This window comes from Musca autumnalis, unplaced genomic scaffold, assembly GCF_047663935.1.
Source record: "Musca autumnalis isolate F117 unplaced genomic scaffold, ASM4766393v1 scaffold_1, whole genome shotgun sequence".
Lineage (NCBI taxonomy): Eukaryota > Metazoa > Arthropoda > Insecta > Diptera > Muscidae > Musca > Musca autumnalis.
The window spans coordinates 55,968,811-55,993,484 of NW_027411644.1; the positions used below are offsets into that span (position 1 = coordinate 55,968,811).

Here is a 24,674-nt window from a genome sequence, read left to right on the forward strand (position 1 = left end):
TTTAAACGTACGCCTAAACCCACAACAAAACAAAGAATCCTTCTAAGACAAACCAATAAATCCGTCCCACAACAAATAGTTGGGTTCGTGATTGCGACCAACATAACCACACAAGTACGTGAATAAAAACTTTTCTAAATCATCTAATGTTGTGACATTTCAAAAATTAACCCGCCAACATGGAAATAATAAAATGTAAGCCATAGCTTGTCCTCTAAGAAAACATTTTCATCAGCAACATCATCATCTTTACGTTTAAATTAAGCAAAGGATTTAAATTAAAAACGTTTTGCTATTTTGAGACATACATATTTCTATATTTTTGCATTATGAATATGTTTTAAATATGATGACGTACATATGCAGAGCCCCAAATGGACAATATGATAATGTGAAATAGAGGTAGAAGAAGCAAAGCAAGGAAAAAAGGCAAAAAGTATAACAATGATGTTGCTGATGATGATTGCGATTGTGATGATGATGATGATGTTTTGTTGCTGTTAAGAATTACAATGGCAATGTTAAGTGTGTGTTAAGAATTGCTTTTATGAATATGAATGAAATTTGTATTGTTGTTATTTTTGTTATACTTTTTTTCTTCAGCTTTAAAATGATGCCTAGAACAATGCACACGTACTCATATGCCAATGCTAAATGAATGAGTCGCTTTATGGCATTTACTTTTGGCAAAACACAACAGCCGTGCTGCAACTAAACACTCAAGCACGAATTTGTTTGAAACACACACAGAAAACCATTACGCATGACCGTTAGGTAGAAGACGTTTCAAATAATCCAGTATCATTCATTGAAATCACAAGCACAATTTTAGGCGACCCACGCTACTGTGTTTTTGGAAATTCTCTTGTGTTTCTCTTGTTTTCCTCATTTCTCAGTTGGCCACAAACACATTGACAAATCATGTCAGTGCCGCCATTGAATGAAGGAACCAAACACTCACTGACTGATGATATCTTTTACATTTTCCATGTGCATACTTTTAGGCTCTTTCAGGTAGTTTTGAGATTCCATACAATTTGTTATGTTTAGCCAATGTATGTATGGATGTGTGTGTGTGTGTGTGTGTGTGTGTGAATGTTTGAATTTCTAAAATTTCCCTTTCATAGAGACAACACATCAACAAAAAAGCTAACAGCCAATTGTTGCTTCTACATTTGAATGGCAAATGTTGCAAATAACAGCCTCTGTGATTCTGTGTGTGTGTGCGTGTGTCCTCATGTGTTGTTTATCTTTTACTTTTGCCCACTCTGACATTGTGGGAGTAAACTGTTACAACACACATACATTGCCAATCCTGTTCGTGTGTGTTTGTGTATGCATTGGTGTCCAATGGTCGTCCTCTGTACCGTTTTGTATTTAACATCGTGTTGTGGTTGATCTTCAATTCAGTTGTTGCATATCTTTTGGCGTGTTAACATATCCCACAAAAAGAACCGAAGAGAAAAAGTATTTTAAAACAAAAAAAAAAACCGTTATAAGGAAATATAATTGTGACCATAAAAAACTGTTAATAAAATAAAATATCATACCGGTAGTGGTTTTTAATTGCTCAGTTTTTTTGTTGAGTGTTGAATGTTCGTATGTGGTTAAAACGCTAACTAAATTAAACTATAAAAACAATAATAATATTATTATTGTTTTAATTTTTAATACATTGAATTATTAATTTTTTTGTGTTCCCTTCCCCACCCCAAATAGCAACAATAATAAACAAAGCGTTATTATTTTATCTAAAAGGTATGTTGTTTTTAAATTAGTGCATACTTTTAGGAGGACATAATCAAATATTAAATGCATTTTGTATTATTCATGGAGACCATATGATTGACTTAATTTTAAAGTAATTTAAAAGAATTAAATAAAAAAATTGTTAAAAAATTTAATACATTTTTAAAGTGATGTGAAATTAATTTATGTACGAAAAAATATTTAAATTATTTTAAATAGCATTTATTTTAAAATGTAGGACATATTAACTGCTTTTGAGAATTTGAAAATATGGTAAAACCTTGTTCACTAATTGTTTATTTGTGATGATATATTTCTCGGATTTTATCCACAAAATTGAAAAGGAAATTTACGGATGTACTAAACTCTGCCAACGGAGGAGCCTTCATATCACTTGGAAAGATAATTTTAAGCCGCTTTATAATTGTTCTTGGTATTCCTTATTCATTTTGCATTGAATAAAAAATCGTAAATCGTAAAAATCCCGGCCACTGTTTGGTTCAGAATCATTTTCGTTTAAAGAAAATTTTGTAGCTGTGAAAATTCTCCACAAGATTGGCCTTTACGATATTTTCGTAGATTTTACCATTTTTGAGATAAAGACGTTGAAATTGGGACAATTCACTGACTGTATCGTTTCCTTATTAAATAATGGCATGACTGCAATTTCCCAACCTAAAGTTATACATCTCAAAAATGGTACAACCTAGGAAAAAATTACGAAAGCCAATCATGTAGAGAATTTTCACAGCTATAAGATTTTCTCTAGTCCCGTTTTCAAGCAAATCGTCGTGAAAGCCTAACAAAACAAAAATCTAAAAATGTGACCTGAACTTCTATATCTCTTATAGAGAATTTTCAGCGCTACAACCTTTTCTTTAGTTCCATTTTGGTAGGGCTTGCGGTTTCCCAGCAAAATCGTGAAAACCTAAAAAAAACCTGAAGATGGGAACGTTGGCCGCGATTTATTTAAAAAGCGCTCCGGCGATTTTTTCTCGTTTTGGAATTTTTCTCATCTATGAACATTGATGTTTCATGTGTTATGTGCACTTTATGGTTTGTTCGAATATTATTTTGAAATTTTCATCTAAGTTAGTCCTTAAGATTCTGATTACAAGGATATAGTTTTGTTTTTTTTTTCTAAGAATCCTGCGGAGGAAAAATTCTTTAATATTGTTTTTATCAACTATCTAATAAAAAATAGAAAAACATTTTACACAGTGGTCTTGGATGGAATTTTCGCGATTTAAAATTTAAAATCAATTTTATTTTGTATTAAACCATGATTAATTATAAAAATGTTAAGTACCATTTGGTAGTGGGATTTAAATGATTACCAATTTTTCTCATTTTTTTTTTAAATTTGTCAATACAATTTTTTCTTTACACCAATGCACAGTGGCCAATTTTACGAAAAACCTGGCCAAAACTCTAAAAATGAATGAATTTGGACCTAACCTTGGGTTTTATGTTTTTCGGGTCGGTTTCATTCTTAACCCTCAAACGGTCATTTAAGGGATCTTTTTAGTCCCTCCTCCTATAAAATGTGATGGTATCAGATCAAAATATTCTATAAATTTCTATACCCTCAGCATTTATGCTAATGAGGGTATATACACTTTCATACGGACAAAATGTGCCTGATCGAAATAATGGTTTTAGACCGCAAGTATGTTTGGACGAAATCCGTTTCAGACAATTTCGAGTCAATTTAGCAATGTCCGTCCGTATGTCTGTGTCGCTGGCTGGTGCGCACGTTAACTCTCGACCGGATGAACCGATTTGGTCCAAAATGCCTTCGTAATATTTTGTGCAAACTTAATTTAAGTTCTAAGATGAGATCGATCCACTCCTTCAGGTACGTCCCCCACAAAAGCTCAAAAATGTTCGGAAAATTGTGCGCACGATAACTCATGAAGGGAGTAACCGACTTGGTCCATACTTTGCCCATCGTGAAATCTCTACCAAACTTAGATGAGGATCCAATATGGACTCAATCGGTCCACGCCTTCGGGTACCTCCCACACAAAATTTCGGAAAAGTTCAGTTTAGGGCCATCTCTCGAATCGCTTTGATTTTTGTTTTAGCAGCTTGTATTCACTGTCCTCCATACGACGGTAAAAGTTCCATCAGGGGCAAGTCCATACTCCTTGAGAAAATAACCTGAAAGATGCAAAAAGCCCCTATAACACCGTGTGTAGCGGATGGAGCGCAAGATAACTCTCGAACGGATCTGCCGATTCGGTCCAAAATTTGGCCCTTGTAATATTTTGTCCAAGCATAGTTAAAATTCGAAGATAAACCATATCCACTCCTTCCGGTACCTCCCCCACAAAAGTTCAAAAATGTTCGGAAAAAATTGTGCGCACGATAACTCTTGAAGGAAGTGACCGCTGTAATCCATACTTTGCACATCCTAATATATCTACCAGATATAGATCAGGTTCGAATATGGACTATATTTCTGCACTCCTTTAGGTACCTCCCACACAAAATTTCGGATAAGTTCACTTTAAGACCTGCTCTCGAATCACTTTGATTTTTGTTGAAGCTATTTTCATTCGCTACCTCCATTACGACGGTAAAAGTTTTTTCAGGAGCAGGTCCATACTTCTTGGGAAAACATCCCGAAAGGTGTAAAAAGCCCTATGTCACCATATGTGGCTCTCGAACTGTTCTACCGATTTGGTACAACATTTGGTCTTCGTCATATTTTATCCAAACTTAGTTTCATGGGGCAATACCGGTTCCCAACTTCCGGTACTTCTCCCCAATATTTAAAAAATGTCACTAAAATGTTAGGACGATATTACTTGAATGGTGCAACCAATTTGGTCTAAACTTTGGATCTCCTAATATTTTGTCAAAATTTAGTTAACTTCTAAAATGGCCCATATCGGTCCTCCCTAAGGGTACCTCCCCCACAAAAGTTTAACATTTGTGTTAATTCCTAATATGTACACATTTTTGTTGGCAAGTTCAAATGTTGAAAAAGGGCCACAAAATTCTGAAGAGACGCTAAATACATTCTATTTCTCCGTAGATGAATGTTTCAATTCACATTGGCTGAGGGTATACCTCTGTCGGCAAAGCCGACTTACAATTTTTTACTTGTTTTTAATATTTTTTAATCCTCAGACGGTTATTAAAGTTGTCTTATTAGTCCCTTATCCTATAAAATGTGATCGTATCAGATCAAAATATTCTATAAATTAGTTCGCCATCAATTACTATAGGTCCTAGAGTACACCAAAACTCTATAAAAACATATTTTAGGGTTAAGATCGTACTTTTTGTGAGTTTTGGAAAAATTATCATACAAAACATTATTTTAGAAGAATGGCGTCAAAGACAAAAATGTTCTTTGCTAAATTTCACTACAAGTCACCAGAGAAATGAAATCTATATTTGCATTACATACCAAGGAAAAAAAAACCAAAAAACTAAAATAGGAGTGCAAGCTTCTAGCATTTCTGCAGTTTTGGAAATATTTCAGTTAAGATTACATGGAATCCTTGCACTTTAGGTATATGGTGTCTTTGACCACTTTAGTGACAAGAATGAGAGTAATTTTTTCTTAAAAAAATAACCCTCGTGCGAGTCATAAAAGCGGTATTTTTGGTCCCTTTTTCCACAAATGTTTAAAATCTCCTATAAAATGCGATCGTATCAGATCAAAATATTGTAGGAATTTGTTCGCCATACAATTTTATTACAGGCCCTAAAATACATCAAAACTCTAAATTTTTCCAAAACGCCAGGAAGTTGCCCTATACTATATTCCGACATTCTAAATCAACGAAAATATGTATGTATATATCTGCAAGACAAAATATCACATAAAAACGAAAAGTACAAATATGTGCAGAATGTTTCGATGGAAATTGGTAAAAAAAGTTTTCCCTTTTTTTGAAATGATAAGGTACACAGCCCAACTCGATCTTACAATTATTTTCATCATTTATTGTGAAAATTTACCTTGAAAAAAATCAACAAGTACGGACATCAATTATTTAAAAATACGTCCTTCATTGGTGATACTGAACATTACTGAGGGATATTTTGCCACGTTGAGAAATTTTTTATGTTGCCTGGCCGGGGAATTGATCCCACGACCTGCAGCGTACAAGGCGGGTGTGCATACCATTGCACCACTCTATGGGGCTATAATAACTTTTCCCCCCAATTTGACAGTACATTTGCACGTTTTGATATAGCCACCGGCATATCAGATAAGTACCAGTGTTCGGAATTTCGAACAGTCAACTTTGCACATATCGCTCATTTACTCAAAGAGTGGCATAACTCAAAAAATGCATTTTCTGAGTTAGCAATTTCTATTTTTTCTACGACTTCTACTTTATCTTGTGTCAAATTTTCATGCTGATATCTCTAAAACTCAACGAGTTACAGCTTATTTACTACGAGTTTTGAATAATTCAACACAAAAGTTTTTTGAGTTTATGAAGCACTAAAACACTCCAAATCATGCTTGATTTTGCACAGAAATTTAGCGCTGATATCTGGCTAGCTGTTTACAAAATATGGTACATGTAGTTATTTTAGTAATAATCTTTTTAAGTTGGGAAGTCAAAATTCAAACGCCAACTTAAAACCCGTTTTTCTCGAAAGTAGATTTTTGAGATGTGTCACTCTTTGAGTAAATGAGCGATATCGTCGGTGTCATGCTTAAGTGTTCCATACGCCATTTTTGACATTTTGAGATAAAGGTACCTTAGAAGGTTTTGAACCATGCTCTTTTAGATTCTTTGGTCGGTTTTTCTCTATCTCTTTTAGTTTCTGAGATATTCAGATGCCAGTATGTTCTATATCCGCTTTGTGACCCAAAAAATCTTGTCGTTTTGTTCCATATCCATAAAGCCTGGCGTATGGAACAAAACAACTTTGAACTTTTTAGTTCCATATCCATGTCGTTTGGCGTATGGAACAAAAATAGACAAAAACGAATTGTTCCGCACCAAAAATGATGGCGTTTGGAACAAAAAACTGCAATTTTTTGCCAAGTTACCGAAAAGTGTGGCTTATGGAACAAATTGTTTTAAGGGACTTGGTTTAAAAACTGAAGAAGAATAGTTTCTAAATCCAAATATTGTTGAATATTGTATTGTTATATGAAAACGAGAATGTATCAAATCCATAGTTTAAAGACAAAATGTTGATGTAAGTCCACAAAAATATACGCAAAAACGTCCATTCGACTTGAAGCTAACCGACTACAAAAATGGTATTATAAGAAAATCGCGTTTAAATGTTTTATGTTACCTTAGAAATGCAAAATATCAATCCGTTTTGTCCGATCGAAATTTTTACCACAAAAAAATAGTGATAAGTGGAGGAAATCCCTTAAATAAATGTTAAGGAAACCTATAATAATGGTCCTTATTGCATTTATATGATAAAAATAAATGTTTCATTTAAAGTCCTGATTTTTAAACTCCACAGTAGCACTTTATATAAGGGAGGTGGAACACGTTTGATAAAAAGTGTTTTGGATGAAATGTGACAGAACGTGTTCCAAGTGACACAAACTGCCAAAAACATGAAAAAAAGATTCCATGGAATAATTCAGCAACTTTTTGCAATTATAAAAATTTGCCATAACTTCTAGACTATCACAGATATCTGACTAAAATAAACTACTGAAATATTCTATGAGTTTAGTTAAGTAGAACTGAGCTCTTAAAGTATTGGATTATTGCACCATTTTTATCCTGTATGGCCTTAAACATTAACTTGAGTTTTTCTCGAATCAGGCAAATGGCGTATGGAACACTTAAGCATGACACCGACGATATGTTAAGTCGCGCTTGCGCATGTAAATCATGTTTTTTATATTTTGTAATTCCCCATGATGACTTTTTTAAATTATTTTTTTATAATTTTTTAAAATTAATTTAAAAAGTATACAAAACAAGTAAAAAAGTATCAGTCGGCTTTGCCGGCAGAGATATACCCTCAGCCTGTGTGGATTGAAATATTTTTTCCAAAAACAAAAACATGTATTTAGGAGGGGGTATCGATAGATAGGGCTTTTTTACCATTCTAGCCTACGAAAAACATAATATCGCTGTAAACAGCAGAATGTGCAGTATTCGGTTCGAGCTCTCCAGCCACTACATATGGGGCCATAGGGGTTTTTTACAACTTTCGGGCTGTTTTCTCAAGAAGTATGGACTTGCCCCTGAAAAAACTTTTACCGTCGTAATTGAGGCATCGAATGCAAGTTCCTTCAACAAAAATCAAAGTGATTCGAGAGCAGGTCTTAAAGTGAATTTATCCAAAATTTTGTGTTGGAGGTACCCGAAGGAGTGGATCGAGAGAGTCCATATTAGAACATGACCTATATCTGGTGGATAGGATGTGTAAAGTGTGGACCAAATCGGTTACTCCCATCAAGAGTTATCGTGCGCAAAATTTTTCCGAACATTTTTGAACTTTTGTGGGGGAGGTACCTGAAGAAGTGGACCGAGTAGGGTTATCTTCGAACTTAAACTAAGTTTGCGCAAAATATTACGAAGACCAAATTGTGGACCGAATCGGCAGATCCGTGCCAGAGTTATCTGGCGCTCCAACCAATACACAAGGTGTCATAGGGCTTTTTTGTACCTTTTAGGCTATTTTCTCAGGAAGTATAGACTTTCCCCTGATGAAACTTATACCGTTATATGGGGGGCAGTGAATACAAGTTGAGCCTTTTTTTATCCGACTGCACGATTAAAAAGCTGGAATATGAGCTCATTTTCTGATCATAAATGACTCCTTTGTCGTGAGGAAAGCGTAACCTCAGGCGACTCTTCTAAACAAATCACAAATAAGTCAACCTCTGCATTAGTTTCGAGTATTTTTTGCCCATTTTGTGATGGTATATAACGTTTTTTCGAGTCGTATTTTAATCTTTTATTGGTGATTTGTTGATTAATTAATTTGTTACTCTTTTTCGAGTCTTTTTTGAGTCATGTTTATAATCGTTTATGAGTCTTTAGTGAGTCATTTATGAGTGTTTTTATCAGACGAAAACATTAAAAAATTCTCTTTTTTTCTTCTTTGTTTTTTGTTTCTTTTCTTTTCGTTGTTTTGTCTTCTTTTCTGTTTAGTTATGACTTTCAATTATCCCTTTAGTTTACTGTTTCTTCATTCACTTTCTTCATTTCACTTGGCAAAACCTGGACATGTGTTTCCTTGTCAATATTCATAATATTAAGTCTGCCTGGTTACTTTCCCAGCAAGAATTGTCCAGCAAGAACTTTCTCAGAGAATAAGGGGTTTTTATTCTCTTTTGCTCGAAAATTTTAAAAAGTAAACAGACACCTTCCCAGAAAAAACCAGCAAGCAATCAGCTGACTTGCCAAAACAGAACAATTTGTCCGCCAACAAAGGAAGCAAACACGTTGTATTTTATTAAAAATAAAAAAGAAAATGAAACAAAAAAGTATTTTTCCACTTTACAAATTTGTTCTCCATAAAACAATACAATTAGACTATGTTATTTCCACAATAAAATTGTTTTTAATGTTCACAAACATAAATCAACAAAAAACTAAAAACAGCTGATTGATTGTTTTCAGGAAGAAGAAGAGCTTGCAAGTGCTTGCTAGAAGAAATTTGTCCAGCAAGAATTTGCAAGCTCTCAGTGAAAGAACTGTCAAAATGTCTCTCTCGAATCGCTCTCTTTTGCTGGTTTTTTGTGTTAACAGACGACTTCCAGCAACAATTGGTACAAATTGTTACACATTTTAGGGTAACCAGACACAGCTATTATAAAACAAAACAATCAGTGTTTAATCACCTAGCTGTTCAAAATATGATCAGAAGATACATAATTCTAGTCACTTCTCAAACACCTGCAAGACCCTTTTTGATTAAGCATTTTTCAATCTTCGGATGATCAAAATGTGACAATAAATAAAAAAAAAATTTCCTTTTTAAACGCCTCAATGATTTATTTTTGATTGCTAAACATGTGTTGTTGTATTTTAACTGAACTCTTTTTAATCATTAGAGGGATTCAATTTCGCGTCCCTTTCTGATCATACAAGCGACTTAATCAGTTTTTGATCACCAAAAGGACTCTAAAAAGACTCCGCAATGTGATGTTTGAAAAAAAATCCAAATGCTAGCTTGGTAATAACACTACCAAATAGGTAATTAATCGTAGTTTAATACAAAAGAAATTTAAAGAAAATCGAAGAGTATAAACATTGGTTTTAAATTTTCCATTTAAGACCACTAGAAACTATTTCCAGAGAAAAGTGCAAAGCATTTTGTTCTATGTCCTGATTTTACCTCTATCAGGGCAACGCCGGTAAAGACTAGTATATTATAGGCCTGGCTAATACAGGACTTTCCATATATCATTAGATTGTTTGTACGTACTCTGGAAATAACCCTTAATGATTTTTCATAGTTATTTTTTTAAATAACTTCAAAAACTAGAAATTTCTAGCCACATTGCCTACAAAGGGACACTAACGCGATTGTAGTGGTGCATCATTTTTGATGCTCATTTTAAAAATGCCAATTTTTTGTTTTCCGGTAAAATTTTAGTATAACGGTACTGTATACCATCTTAAAGACAACTCTTTAGCCAACAAAATTGTTTTTTGAATTGTTAAAAAATCTCAACTCGTTTCAAAGTTATCAACGTTTACATTTTGTATTTTAGGTTGCATCATTTTCAGTGACAGTCACTGTATATTTTTCATTCAAAATATGGTGGCATAAATCATATTTTTTCTCTGCGTGTAATTTGTCAGTAGATTTCCACGATATAGCCACTGACATATTGGATAAGAGCCAGTGTTCGAAATTTCGAACAGTCAACTTTGCACATATGTAAAGTGGCGCTTTCGCATGTAAATCATGTACTTTATATTTGCGAAACGGTTACATATGTATATTGACAATAATTCCCCATGATGACTTTTTTAAATTATTTTTTTATATATTTTTTTTTAATTAATTTAAAAAGTCTCTACAAATATAGGTTTCAAATCGAGGAGGAGGGGCGTTTTCAAGAGAATTTTTTTATTTGCTGACAGATCAGACTCAATATACAGTGTTGGTCATACAATTAGCACACCCCACTACCAACTTTTATTTTGCCTAAAAATACCGTCAAAAGTAGTTGTATTTAATAAAGTATTTGCACTAATATATTCTCAGTACTATGCTTAAAGAATACAACGCAATACAGAAACTGAAACATAACTGTCAATTTGAATAACCTCCAAAAATGTAAAAAATGTCCTAAATTCACTGGACACGTATTTAGCACACCTTATGTATATACCAAACTGTTTACAATTTTACCTTTTTCATTGTTGGAAAAAAGTGATTTTACTGTTCGAAACATCGAACACCATGTACGAAATGGGTTAAGTCCAGGTTTTTAATGCAGTCATTCTTTGTGATTTGTAGTACAATATAATTATAATTGTTCCACAAACATCCCATAAGGGACAACGGAGACATCTCTCATATCAATGAGTGCACCCCGATTCATATTAGCTCAATGATATGGGACCTACAGTTTATTGCCGAGTCCGAACGGCGTGTCTAAGACACCACTTTTGTAGAGAAGTTTTACATGGCTGAAATACTCAGGAAATGTCGCTAACATTACTGAGGGGTATTTTGCCACCGTTGAAAAGTGTTTTGATGTTGCCTGGCCGGGGAATCGAACCCACGACCTTATGTGTGCAAGGCGGGTGTGCATACCATTGCACCACGGTGGCACCCGATTTGTAGTACAACGGTATTATTTTATTCTGCATACGTTCCTCGATAATAACACTAATGTTCCAATAACACCGCTAAGGGCGGTTTTCTTGCAATATACAGATTTTGTTTGTCTAAACTCTTAGTGGAATAATTAGGCCCACTGTTTATGATACCTATGTACCTCACACGCTCCAAAATTTTACGCTGTAAACTTCTAAAACTTCTCTTGTCAGCTAAGAAAATGCTATTTTTTAAATTGGGGACACGGTATTGTTTTTGTCCATAGGTTGAAGTTATTTAGGTGTGCGTAAAAAAAGAGTTAAATAGTTCGAAACACACATAAAAAGTTATAATCTTCTTCTGAATCTTATTAAAAAAGGCGGGGCAATGTACCAACTTTTGACGAAAGAAATATTCTCAATGATCCTAATTAACAACTCCACCCATTTTTGTTCCTCGTAGGGAACATGTTACCCAATGTTAACATTAAAACATCTAATAATATCACATACCTCCCGGACTTCCATTTATAATTTTAATTTTTTCACCTAATAAGTCCTTAGCTAAATGTCATCAGGATTTTTTCGCACGTCCGTAACATTAAAATTTTTTTAATAAAGCCCTTAACTCCTTCTTGGTGTCTTCTTTTAGTCCTTACAACAACAATAACGTCAACAACGTCATTAACCAGCAACAGGGCTTTGTTTTAACCACCCAGCACCACCGTTCACACGACAAAGTATGAACAAAGTATGGCACCATTAATCAGCTGGGATTAATTCCGGCATTAAATTCACTTATAAAAAGATTTTCTTTGTAGGCAGGTCGGTCGAATCACACATAACATATATGATGCTTCCTCTTCGTTTCTTCTGCGCTGGCTATTTATGGTATAAGGCAGACTAGTATGACTTATGACAGATACTAGATAAATAGATAGTCAGTCATACAGGATACGGATGTTGTTGGATATATTTGAGTGTTTGTTGTGTGGGTATTTCTCGAATGGGTGTTTTGTTGAAAACAGCCTCTTAACCAGCGGCAAAATGTCGCCGCAATGGCATAATAAACAGTAACAATAACAACAGCAGCAACAATTAATGCGAATGTGTTAATATGTGGCTGCTGGATGACTGACTGCCTTTCTACATACATTCTTTCTTGCTTATAGCGTGCAAGCCACGGAATGAACTCTGGAGCTTAATTCTTTGTTTAAAATATTAAAACTTCATTAAGGATTAGATTCAAATGTAAAAATCATAGAAATCTTATTACACTTACAGCTGCGGTTATGCCCTCTAAATGTATGTTGGTGTGAGTTGTTGTTTGTTAATGTGTGGGTTTATTGGTATTTCTTTGCCACATTTTTTGCTTAACTTAAAGATATGTGTTCCCATCATTTAACCCTGGAGAATTTTGTTAATTATGATGGCGTACAAATTACATCCGATTCAAAACTGATTTTCTTAATTCTCAAGAGTTGGTATTAGGAGTTGTTCTTTTCAGACACACAAAAAATTTAAATTATTTTTTATTAATACAAATAAAAATAACAAATAGATATGACATGGGATCAAAAAACTCTTATGTTGCCAAAGAGCATAATCGAAAATTGTTGGTGATTAGAAAGAAGTTAAGAGGACGGCATTTGTTATGGTTTGGCTGTAAGGAGATACATACATACATATGTCCATGCCTTACGAAATGTTGCACCCAAATAAGCCCATACCATCTTAAAACGTTGAAGGGTACAATACCCCTTGTCAATGAAAGTTATTAACATTGAGCTATTGTAATGTTGGTAGTGGTGGACGCTGAAAAGTCTTTAAAAATATTTCATTTCTGAATAAAGGCATTTTTTGAATTTGACATGATTCTCCATTAACAAGTAAAAAAGTTTCAGTCGGCTTGGCCGACAGAGATATACCCTCAGCCTGTGTATATTGAAACAATTGTTTCCCAAAAAAACGCATGTATTTAGGGAATTTTGGGCGTTTGAACTGACAAAAATGTTGATTAGGATTAGAGATCAAAAGTTTTGCGGAGGAGATACTAAAAACAATGGATCTCCAGCCACTACATATGGTACCATAGGGGTTTTTTACAACTTCAGGGATGTTTGCTCAAGAAGTATGGACTTGCCCCTGAAACAACTTTTACCATCGCAATTGAGGCAGCGAATGCAAGTTGCTTCAACAAAAATCAAAGTGATTCGAAAGCAGGTCTTAAAGTGAACATGTATCCGAAATTTTGTGTGGGAGGTACCGGATGGAGTGGACAAATATAGTCCATATTTGAACCTGATCTATATCTGGTAGATATATTAGGATGTGTAAAGTATGGTCCAATTCGGCCACTCTCTTCAAGAGTTATCGTACGCACAATTTTACCGAACATTTTTGAACTTTTGTGGGGGAGGTACCTGAAGGAGTGGACCGATATGGCTTATCTTCGAACTTAAACTATGTTTGGACAAAATATTACTAAGACCAAACTTTGGACCGAAGCGGCAGACCTGTTCGATAGTGATCTTGCGCTCCAACCACTACACACGGTGTCATAGGGGTTTTTTGCAACTTTCAGGCTATTTTCTCAGGAAGTATGGACTTGCCCCTGATGAAACTTATACCGTCGTATGGAGGGCAGTGAATACAAGTTGCTAAAGCAAAAATCAAAGCGATTCGAGAGATGGTCCTAAACTGAACTTTTCCAAATTTTTGTGTGGGAGGTACCCGACGGAGTGGACCAATTGAGTCCATATTAAAACCTGATCTAAGTCTGGTACACGCTCCACGATGGGCAAAGTATGGACCATATCGGTTACTCCCTTCAAGAGTTATCGTGCGCACAAATTTTCCGAACATTTTCGAACTTTTGTGGGGGAGGTACCGGAAGGAGTGGACCGATATAGCTCATCTTCGAACTTAAACTAAGTTTGGGCAAAATATTACGAAAGCCAAAATTTGAACCGAATCGGTTCATCCGTTCGAGAGTTATCGTGCGCTCCAGCCAGCCAGACAGACAGACAGACAGACGGACGGACATTGCTCAATCGACTCCAAATTGTCTGAAACACATTTCGTCCAAACATACTTGGGGTCTATAACCATTATTTCGATGAGGCACATTTTGCCCGTATGAAAGTGTATATACCCTTCATAGCCTAAAGGCTGAGGGTATAATAAAAAAAAAACTATAAAATGATAAACCAAACAACAACATCTGTTAAGGTTCTAAGACAAATCGACAGTCCATCTAACATATGTATGCATGTTCAACCTTAAATACATATGTATGTATGTGGGAGCCTAGTCTCTGCCGCTGCTAATAATAATGTAAATGACCAGAGGCTACTTGCAATGATGTTGTTGACATTCATATATATGTACTGATAAACATTTTGTATGACAATGAATTGCCTAAGTTCACAGATCAGAATACACATACATACATACACCTTACATGTATAAAGAATTTTTTATACATTTGGATTTGTTATACATATAGATTTGGTTTATAACCCATTAAAGAACATGTTTGGTCAAATCTTCAAAAAAAAACTATTTCTCACGATAGACCTCTGGGTCTATCTCCAGTTCTTTAATGGGATGTAAACTCAGATCTACAGTGAGTCGTGCGTACCAGTGCTGCATGTTGCGCATAGGGATATGTAATGAAAACAAATAGTCGATTTTTCGACTTTTCGATATTGGTATTGAACCATGGTGGAATAAGAAGATGTTACATCAAATCATGCCAAACGTCAAATTTGCTCACAATAATGTATTACTGTGAATTGCTTGTTTACATTTTGTATGTGTTTTTATTCACAATAATGAATTATGACAACTAGTGTGATAACCAGCTGTTTTTGCCGCTTTACCTGTATTATTGTGCCATGTATTGAACTAACAATTTGAATTCTCAGTCTGGCGATCATTTCAATTATCCTAAAACTCGACTTTCGACTTTCTGATAACCGCAGAAAATCGACTATTAGTCGATTTTCGAGTTTTCTTTTGATCCTTTGCACAGATGATTTTGTAGTTGTCAGAAAACTGTAGAACCGCCAAAGTCAAATAAAAGCTTTGTTCCTTTACGTTAAAGTTTCTTAAAGTTTTACCACTTTCACCATTTTTAACTCGGAAAGCGTTCCTTAACACCAAAAAGTAGTAAAACTTGAAGCAAAATTTAAGAGAGAGAGCATGTCAAAATGGCCTTCTCTTTTACTACTTTCTACTCAACAAATATCGTAGTGAAAAAAAGGAAAATCTGTCAAACTGCTGATTTGACAATTAAGGCAAAAGAAAAAAGAAAACAACAGAGCAAAATAAAAAGAAATAAATGGTCTGTTCCAGAACTGCAAGAATCCACTAATTCTTAAGCTGGGTACACATTGTCAGTTTTGAATGACAGCTTTGTTGTTGCCGGACGGTTGGACAGTTATCGATAATTGCAAAAAATCGTTATTCAAAACTGACATTGTGTACTGTACTTTACTATTTTCTTCGATAACATAAAGGGAAAATTGTTATCGTAGTATAAATTAGTAGATTCTTGCAGGTTCTGGAACAGAGCAATAATTAAATAAATATACATAAGTAATAAAGAATTTAAACCTGAGAATAAAAAAATAGTGAAATTTATTTAGTTTGATGTTATTTTTTTAACAGACATGTTTGTTTTTTTGACATTGCTGCAAGATCTACTATTTTTCCGTTGCTTTACTTTGTAAATTGAGAGCAAGTTTGACAGTTCTCTCTTTTGCTACTTCTACTATTAAAAAAGTAAAGGAACAAAGCTAAAATCTATGGACAAAATGGAAAATCGATCACAACATAATCGATTATGCGATTTCCCTCCAGTCAGAAATCGACTTCGAATTTTAGACTCTTGACTGCAAAAAGTCGACTAATCGATTAATCGAAAATCGACTTACCTATTCCTAGTTGGGGCAGATGTTTTTCACGGTGTCATGAATCCTTGCCCTATACGAATTCAGACGTCTGCACCTTCCAGAAAGTAGTTGCTATATATGGGGGATGTTCTCCGAGGACCGCATTCACACGTTAGTTTGTTACGGCATATCCGAATGCATCCGTCTGAATACTATTTAAATCTACTTATATGCTTGTTGATCTAGGGATTCTCTCTTGTAATGTTGGGGGGAGCGCACTATCGAGCATATGGTCATTAAGATGGCTCTCACGGTTAAACCCGAGCAAGTACTGCAGCGAAAGCATGCAATTGGACTGCAGAGGACATAAGGAGGCAACCTGTTGCAGCGGCTTTCTGACAGGTTTAAATATTTTTCCATTGCGTTGCACTTATATTCGCGCCGAATAGCTTACCACAGACTCAGCTATCGCGGTACAGTGTTTGAATTTGCTACCAGCACAGCACTGAAATCACTAAAAATATGCTATTGCTATGCTGTGCTGTTTTCAAAAACAAAATCGAAAACTGTTGCTGGGCTATGCTGCGAACATAAAAGTAGCACAGCACATGGTCTATGCTGTGCTTTTGAAATTTTCACAGCACATAGCATAGTCATCAAAATCAAAAACGAATGCTGTTGCTATGCTGTGCTGCGAACATATAAGTAGCACAGCACATGGTCTATGCTGTGCTTCTGAAATCTTCACAGCACATAGCATAGCATAGTCATCAAAATCAAAAACGAATGCTGTTGCTATGCTGTGCTGCAGACATTTTAACAGCATAGTAAACAGCCGCAGTCAAGAAAACAAAAACGAAAACTATTGCTGTACTGTGCTATGAACAAAGTGAACAGCATAGCATCAAACATAACCCAGAAAATGTTTGATGGCAAAGAAGTATGTATGTATTTCAAATGTAACAGAATTTGCTATTGACCTGTGAAACCATGACTAAATGCACATTTCGATATTTTTAACACACTACTAAGTCTGTTAATTGACAAAACAGTAAAGTTAAAGTACCAAAAAATCTCTTATGTCAAATTGTTACGAATCTCTTTACCTGAATGAAAAATTTGAAAAATAAGGAAAGAAACCCCATGACTATTTGCTGATTATTATTATTGGTCTACTGTAAAAAGCCCAAACATTCCTGTATGTTCTGCAACTAAATAATTGTTGTTATAGATAACAAAATTTCATAGAAAATATTGAATAATTGATCGTTCTAAAACTATTCTTAGGACAAATATAAAAACATTTCGATAGACCGCTAAAATATAACAAATTTGACACAAAATATTATAAAACAAGTAAAAAAGTATCAGTCGGCCTTGCCGACAGAGATATACCCTCATCCTGTATGGATAGAAATACTTTTTTCCCAAAAAAAAAAAAAAACTTATGTATTTAGGGGGGGTTTCAAAATGTTGGCCGTATGCACCGACAAAAGTATGGATAGGATTATCACACTAGCCTGCGAAAAACATAATATAGCTATATTCGGTAATATATTCGGTTCGAGCCTTCCAGGCACTACATATGGTGCTATAGAGGTTTTTTACAACTTACGGGCTCTTTTCTCAAGAAGTATGGACTTGCCCCTGAAAAAACTTTTACTGTCGTTATTGAAACAGGTAATGCAAGTTGTTTCAACAAAAATCAAAGTGTTTATTTATTATTGTCTTTTTATTGTCTTTTAATTAAAAATCAAAGTGATTCGAGAGCAGGTCTTAAAGTGAATTTATCCAAAATTTTGTGTGGGAGGTACACGAATGGGTGGACAAATATAGTCCATATTCGAACCTGATCTATATCTGGTAGATATTTTAGGATGTGTAAAGTATGAACCAAATCGGTCACTCCCATCAAAAGTTATCGTGTGCACAATTTTTCCGAACATTTTTTAAATTTCGTGGGGGAGGTACATGAAGGAGTGAAACGATATGACTTATCTTCGAACTTAAACTAAGTTTGCACAAAATATTACAAAGACCAAATTGTGGACTTTTCTCAGGAAGTATGGACTTGGCCCTGATGAAGATTATACCGTTATATGAGGGGCAGTGGATGCAAGTTGCTACAACAAAAATCAAAGCGATTCTTGAACAGGCCCTAAACTGAACTTTACCGAAATTTTGTGTGGGAAGTACCCGAAGGAGTGGACCGATTGAGTCTCAACATTGTCAGTGAACTATAAGTATTTATGCCAAAATTCATCTGACAACGCCAACTCCTTTTATATTTGGCCACCGTTTATTTGAACTCGCGACATAGTGCAGCGTTTTTTTGAGGTTATGCGCCATTATCTCGGGAACTATGGACTTGCCCTCGAAAAAAATTACAATGACGTAAAAGAGGCCGCACGAACATCCTGTTACAAAAAATTTCATAACGATTCGTGAGGTGTCACTAAACTGCACTTATTTCAAATTTTGTGTGGGAGGTACCTGAAGGAGTGGCCCGATATAATCCATATTCGAACCTGATGTATGCTTAGAGGTAGTATTACCATATGCAAAATTTGGTTCAATTCGGTTACTCCCTTCGAGTTACTCCCTATCGTGCGCACAAATTTTGCGGCAATTTTTGAACATTTGTGGGGGAGGTACCTGAAGGAGTGGACCTATATGGCCCATCTTCGAACTTAAATCAAATCTGGACAAAATATATCGATACCCAAAATTTAAACCGAATCGATTGATCCGTTCGAGACTTATCGTGCGCACCAGCCAGACAGACCGACAGACGGACGGACATTGCTAGATCTACTCAAAATTGTCTGAAACGGATATCATACAAACATACTTGGGGTCTAAAACCATTATTTAGTATCAAAGTGTAAATACCCTCTTTAGCCTAAAGGCTGGGGGTATAAATATAGTAACAATAGTTTCTTGAAACTAATTTATTTAGTCGGTAACCACACTAGCATGAATTTAATTAAACAACTTAATAACATTTTGTGTTTCTAGATCAAGTTCCACAGTAGTGTAAAATCGTGAAATTGATGTAGTGGAGAATTCGATCTAAGAACGCCTAATTTCATGAAATTTAATAAAATTCTCGCTATTGGCGTCTATGGCTTATGGAAGCGAACTTCGAGTTTCTAAATGCATGTTCATTTCATTTCATTTCATTTATTTATTCAGTAATAAAGAAGCCTAGGTGGCCAATAATATATTACAAAGGTAAAATACGCCTGATACTTATATAATAATATATTCATATTCATTAAATACAGAACAAAAATGATCTCAAAATACATGTTGGCTCCCCAGCCATATAAAGAAAAGAATGTGAAAACTACAGAAAATATTACAAGTCGTGCCAGTGATAGATATTGCCAAAACTCAAATCAAGGGACAAGAGGTTGGTTAAGAAACGACATCAATTTAAGTCGAAATACGTTGTTAGAGTGGGAAAAAATTCTCAAGTCATACGGTAAACCATTCCACATGCGAGCTATCCTAACAACAAAAGATCTAGCATACACGGACCTAGCAACACGATTTATGAAAACTTGAGGATTTCTGGTGGATCTAGAAAACATAAACATAGAACGCAAGGCAATAGGCCTACCAGTCTTCGCAACATTGTAGAACAAAATTAAATTACGATATTTCAGAAAATTTTTGAATGAACAACCCAGAAACCTTTGTACATGACTAGATATGTGGTTTCTTCTAGGTATGTTGTAAACAAACCGTACTATAGTATTTACTACGCGCCTCAACTTCAGAATATTATTCCAACATGTGCCCGAAACAACCTCTAAGCCATATAAAACTTGGGACATCAAAAGCGAGTGAGCTATGATGTTTCTAACACGAAGCGGTAAGAACATATTAGTGGATCTTATTCTTCGCAAAACGCCCCAGACTCTACCAGCGATACCATCAATATGGGATTTAAAATTTAATTTGGTGTCTAGAACTACACCCAGACATTTATGTCTATCAACACATTCCAGTTGATCACTACCAAGAAACAGATTCAAATTCACCAACGAACGATTGGAAGGGCAAAAAATCATGGCTTTCGTTTTGGAGGCATTGACCTTTAAAGAATTCAAGGAGGTCCAGTTCAAAAGGCGATCCAAATAGGAGTTTATCGAACTTTCCAAAATGTCAACACTAGTCGTAGTACCAGAAAATAATAGAAATACATCGTCAGCAAAAAGGAAGGTGGCGCATGTACGAGGGTTAAATATGTTTGGAAGGTCATTAATATAAAGAATAAACAGCAACGGCCCAAGTACTGATCCTTGTGGGACCCCAGAAAACAATTCAATAAAATTTGACTCTACTCCATTCCAAACAACAAATTGCGTTCTTCCAACTAGATAGGAATATATGAGCCTACAAGCAGACCTAGAAAAGCAATAATCCCTATTAAGTTTTGCTATCATAGTTTTATAACAAATGCTGTTGAAAGCCTTAGACATATCAAGCGATACCAAAACATTAACCTTGTTATAGTTCATATTTAAACGGATAGAATCAGTAAGATGTAGGAGTAGGGAAGAAGTGTTATGTCCATATCGGAAAGCATACTGAGAATGAAATATCATTGGACTAGTGAACTCTAGCAATTGCTTTTTGATTACGTGTTTAGACAAGGCGGGTAAGATTGGGATAGGACGAAGGTCATCAGGTCCACGAATGACTTTAGTTTTGGGTATGGGTACAACTCGAGCAGTTTTCCAGATTTTAGGGAAAGTAGATGACGTTTAAATAGAATTCACCAAATCTAGTACAAATGACGCAATGAAGGGAAAAATTTGCTTAATGAAGTGAATAGGGATTCCATCAATACCGATGGAACTGGATTTGACCTTAAAAACAGCCTCTAATAATTCCTGTTCATCAATGCACCTAAAAGACCAAGAATGATCAGAATCAAAAATTTCATCAAAATCAATAGTCTCATCATTCTGCGTAGAAATGGCAAAAGATTCATTGATAGCATTTACATCTTCATCAAAACAAACATCATCAGAATTCATACAACCAGAAGCATTAATGACCTTCCACAAACCTGTCGAATTTAATCTAGAAAACAGTTTAGTGAAATGTATTCTTCTCTCTTTACGTATTCTGCTTTTTGCTTTGTTACGAATTCTGCAGTAAGAATTCCAGTTTTCGGTAGATTGGTTAGATAAATACGCAGAATATGCCTGGTCCCTTAACGATCTATAAAATACAACTTTCCTACATTTCATCCAAGGGTCATTACAGTAAGAGATACACTTCCTAACAATAGGAACAAAAGTGAATAAACTTTTAAAAAGACGATCAAGTGCAGCACATTTAGTGTCAATATCTACAGCTTGGAAAAAAGAACGCTGGTCAAATTCATACATGAACGTATGCAATCCGCTCCAATCGATATTATGGAAGTCATGGTATTCAACATATTCAGGCAGTCTACAAGAATTAAACCTCAAGCAAGCAAAAATCATGACATGGTCAGATATAGAAGGGCACTGAACCTGGTCCATAACGCAAAGCAAATTAAAATCACTGACAAGCCAAAAGTCAATAAGAGATGTTGACCGCGAAGATAAATCGAAATGTGTTGGCCGACAATTATGACTTACTGACAAATCAAGTCTTGCACAAAGTGAACGTACCAAGTTAGCCTTACTAGAGTTAAAAAGATTGCAGTTGAAGTCACCAGAAATTAAAATATTGGTATATCTAGCAAGAAGTTCACCATGATGGTTTTCAAATATCCGCAAATCACCCCTAGGAAGGTAAACAGTACCGAATAAAAAAGTAATATCACCATAAGTAATCTCCAGAAAAATTGATTCACAACCTACTTCAGAAGTTTTAAAGACAGATTTATATTTTATCCCGTTCAAAACATATATTCCTACTCCTCCGCCCCTACCAGCAGTGATTCGATCATTGCGTACAAATTTGTAGCCCGGTATGTTTACAGCACGATCAGAAATGTCATCAGACAACCATGTTTCACAAACAGCAAACAAATCAAAATCCCTATCTCTGAGTATGCTTCTAAGCTCATCCAGTTTTGTTGGTGGCTTTATACTTCTGCAGTTAAGATGCGCAATTTTGAATTGGGATTGGTAAGGATGTAATACAGATTTGAAGTAAGAACTATCACTGACAATATGACCAAGATTAGAGTTTAAAGACATCAAAGAATAATGATAAAGAGAATATGGCGGGGACCAAAAAGTATAGTGAGATACATAAAAAAATAATACTAAATCTCATTTCAAAAATCATATCGAATAACAATCTTCATCAAATATGTTGGCTAATCGAACGTTAATGAGATCAAAAACAGTAATAAACACAGCAGTCTATAATTGAGAAAGAATTTGGATCATAATAGACCAAAAATAAACTTAAACTTAAAGCCAGTAAGTAATGTACAACATTATGCATAAGTGTATACGTACAAAATAATAACCAAATTAAAAATGGTGAAAGGAAAAAGCAATTTAGAGAATTTCAATTCTATATACAAAATGAGGAACCAATATAGTTAAACCGAAATTGTACGCATTAAAAATACGGCCTATACTATTATTAGGAGGCAAATGGACAGTTCATAGTCGGACAGACAAGGGCAGTACTTATAAAACGGACTCAAACCACAAATTGTAACAAATACTATAGAACTGATACACCGGAATGAGTTCCATTAAGTAATTCTTCACAACCAGCAGCATCCTTGGTAATCTTAGTTCCATCAGACATTGTAAGTTCCGCAATGAGTTTATCAGAATTAGTGACCTTAAACCTTGTAATAATCTTGTACCTAAGAAGCTTTCTGCAGTCAGCATGCAATTTACTAAGAGCCGGCGAAAAGTGATCGTTGAGATAAATCCTTTTGTTAACAGAAACTTCAGCAGGCAAACCAGTATTTACAAGATCGGATACAATTGGGGTTCTTGTTTTAAGACCACTAAAGTACTTCCTCATGAGGTTATCACGTATAAAGACATCGTTGAATTTTATTAAAACAGATTTCTTTCGATTGATGTAGCACGCATAATTAATATCATGACGAATAATTGGTATGTCATAAAACTCTCCAAGCTTGACAACAGGCTCTATAAAATTATCTAATCCTTCTGACAAACCACTGATGATAATGTCAGCTCTATTTATTTTCCTATGCAAAAGATTGTTCTCATGTCGAAGTTGACACAATTTTGCATCAGTATTAGAATCAACTTTTTTGATTACATTGTGGCATTCCAAAATTTGAGATTCAACATTCTTAAAGAACATAGACATATCATTCTTCATTTGCACAACAGCGTCCAATGCCTTTTTAACCTCACTCCTTTCTTCGCAATGCACTCGCAGCAAACTGTCAATTTTTTCATTAAGCCGGTTAAAATCACTCCGCAACGACGACGTGCTAGAAGCATCTGGGCTGTTATTCACACAGGTAGGACAAGTGTACGAAAGCGACTTATTGGTAGACAAGGCGTCCAGTAGTTCATTAGATAACCCAACACATGCTGGATGCACCCAAAGGTTACAGCGGCAACATTGAACTCCTCCCTTCGATTTGCAAATATTACCAGAACAAACAGAGCACTTGGCTGCTGACGGCATTGTCGATTAGGTTATAATAAACAATCGTTCGTGTAAACAACAACAAGTGCAAACAACAGAGCAGCAATCGAAGATCAACAATTAAATTCAAGTAAAACACCTTAGAACTTGAAAATTTTTATATCATCCGTAGAAATCGTAGTTATAAATCAATAATTCCAAAATTTGCAACAATAATTATCCAAAACTTTATCAAATAATGTATAATTAACAAGAGTTCGATCAGCCAAACAAAAAACGCGTGCTACTCAGGCATAGTGTTGCCAACTTCTTATTGCCACTTGTACCTGTTTTAATATATGTACTAGAGTGGTTTTAAAAATCGATGTCCAATTTTTATGCGGCACCCTCCTAAAACGTTTAGTTTTGTTAAAAATTAAGATTGACAGAGTTTGAGCTCAATCGGAGTATGTTAACACGTGCCACTGGTTCCTCAAAGTTTCCATGGGCCCTTTATATAGCCAAAATTAAAATCTGACCCGATTTTCAAAATTTTTTGTGGGATTACTTGTTTAGCAACTTGTAAACTGTTTTCATCGATTGGACAATAAATGTGATCTGTAAAGTGAAAATTCGCCAATACAAATTAAAACTATAATTGGTCCCCATTTTATAGGGCCAAAGGCGAATTTTCAGA

The 24,674-nt window shown here is 35.0% G+C and overlaps 1 protein-coding gene across 9 annotated transcripts in view; it reads left to right on the top strand.

Moving 5' to 3' along the window:
* Window positions 1–1,403: 1,403 nt before the first annotated feature.
* Tk (Tachykinin) overlaps window positions 1,404–24,674 on the top strand; it is a 118,221-nt gene continuing 94,950 nt past the window's right edge. For 2 of the 9 annotated variants that reach the window (XM_073963491.1, XM_073963500.1), the window contains exons 1-2: window positions 1,404–1,603; window positions 1,720–1,758. The gene's annotated coding sequence lies outside the window, so the exon portion shown is untranslated. The other 7 variants (XM_073963493.1, XM_073963502.1, XM_073963501.1 and 4 more) reach the window with 6 other exon arrangements.